The sequence below is a fragment of the Amphimedon queenslandica genome, unplaced genomic scaffold (genome assembly GCF_000090795.2).
Source record: "Amphimedon queenslandica unplaced genomic scaffold, v1.1 AMPQUscaffold_7438_Cont20610, whole genome shotgun sequence".
In the NCBI taxonomy this organism is placed as follows: Eukaryota; Metazoa; Porifera; class Demospongiae; order Haplosclerida; family Niphatidae; genus Amphimedon; species Amphimedon queenslandica.
The window spans coordinates 1-2,114 of NW_003552277.1; the positions used below are offsets into that span (position 1 = coordinate 1).

At 33.3% G+C, this 2,114-nt stretch overlaps 1 long non-coding RNA gene across 1 annotated transcript; it reads right to left on the bottom strand.

The window, feature by feature from the left end:
* Positions 1 to 788: 788 nt before the first annotated feature.
* On the bottom strand, positions 789 to 2,022 carry LOC109591717 (uncharacterized). Its single transcript, XR_002189951.1, has 5 exons — positions 1,640 to 2,022; positions 1,471 to 1,551; positions 1,311 to 1,367; positions 946 to 1,030; positions 789 to 894 (listed from the first exon to the last, which is right to left on the bottom strand). It is a non-coding gene; the product is annotated as an uncharacterized LOC109591717 (long non-coding RNA).
* Between the last annotated feature and the right edge of the window lie 92 nt (positions 2,023 to 2,114).

Genomic DNA, 2,114 nt, shown 5'->3' on the forward strand with positions numbered 1-2,114 from the left:
AGGATGGGTCATTAATAAGTAATGCGCTCACGTGATCTGTTTCCAATCCCGGTCTGTGTATTAAATCTATGGAATGAAGTACTTAATACAATAATTAACTAGTGCTACAGCAATGTTAAAAGCTTGTTGGAACCAAATTTCATATTTTGACTATTTTTGACTAAAACTTTGTTTCAGACATAATGTAACAATTTATTGGTTTACAGGGCTTGAAAAGCAAATCAGCTACCTCTCAGACAAATTTTCTTGACCATTGTGTTTAACTTTTAACCTTGCTGTAGCACTAGCTAATTATTGTGTTAAGAACTTCATTCCATTTTTTGGGACTTGTGATGTAAAACCTTGGAGTTTTCAGCTAAAAACCTTCAGCCCCACCCCCTCATTAAGCATGCAGAAAGTATGTTTAGCTGATTATCTCTGTAGTTGTTCATTCAATATTAGTACTTTTATTTTTCAAAACAAGTAATTGTGCATGCCTACCTGCTGATACCAGACAACAGTCAGAATTGCACTGCTAACATACTTGAAAAAAATCATTGATCATTATGGAACTTGTGTATTGCTACATCTCTGATCTTTGGAGTGGATCAAGTCAAAGGACCTTGCCTTATGAACTGCTTCATAGTGCATGCCTTTGCTGCATATATAGTAGTAACAAATAATTATATTTAAAAATATTTTTTGGCAATTTAAATCAAAAAAATAACATACAAGAATACAACTGACAATGTATGGTACAACAATAATTCATTTGCACTTTTATGCTGCGTGTTGCTTACTGAAGGTCATTTGCTGCACAGTGCCAAATATTCCATTTGAACAATAATAATTATAAAAAACACAATAATTTAATAAATCAGTTTTTAGTCTTAGCGTTGTCTTGACGCCTTTGTCCTAAAACCACAGAAAAGAAACATAACAAGGGAAATATGTACTGGAGCTTACTTGAATTATGTAAGACTCATTATGTGATGACATCAGTAGTACCTTGGTCCATTGCAAGATAGAGGTACATTGCAAGATTGAGGCACTAAAGAAAGAAAAAGGGTAGAAAGAAAGAGAGGTGCATAGCAATTAATTGTAATGGTAATTCAAATTTATTAGAAAAGTAATGATTTTCAGTAATGGTAATGGCTGTGATAATTTGTTTATTTGAGACATAGTGGCAATGGCATTCATGGACATGTATATGTACCTGTGCTTTACTCAATTAATTGAATCAGTGTCATACTTGTAGGTCTGTGACAATTATCATTACAATTACCCAGGAATCCATTGACTTAAATACATGTACATTACATATCACTTACCATCATTATGCTTCAGCCAATGCAACACAGCATTAATGTTACTTTGTTGGACATATCCTAAATAATCAAATGTACATAGATTCAATAAGACACTATACTCTCTCTCACTCTCAGTACATGCACTGTACACAAGAGCACTATAGTGTGCATTGTGTCTTACTGTTACAATTTCTTTAGCATTTTATTTGCATTCCTGTTCCCACATTGCAGCAAGTGACAATGTCTGTAATATACCAATGTACTATAAAATAATAATAATAATAATAATAATAACAACAACAATGTTTGTATACATTAATGTATGTGTATGGTATTTTACAGTTGCTTACTGATACTAAAACTGTGTTAACACAAGAAAGAGAGAAGACATGTGAGAGACCTAGCAAAGGAACGAGAAAGAGCAAAAGTTAGACATATGCGTACGTGTGTATGAGGAGGAGAGAAAGGCTTTGGAGAGAAAAGAGACAAAGATGCACAAGGACAGGAGTCAAGGAACACAAACATGAGAAGACAGAAATATGCAATACCTATTAACAATACATACATGCATTGGGAAAGAGAAGAATTGTTTATTATAAACCAATATAACATTGCCAATAATGCTTAGAGTCAGGGTTCCTCAACAGATTTGGCATAGTGCTGATACAGGTTCTTGTCAATGGATTGTCAAATTGCTCAAAAATTGAGCCAAACACCCTGTACTATATACAGGGACACTGATCAAATTTAATCAAAAATGACAAGGAGAGAATTCTTCAATTTTTATTATGTTTTCTGACGCATATACATGTACTTATGTTGCAT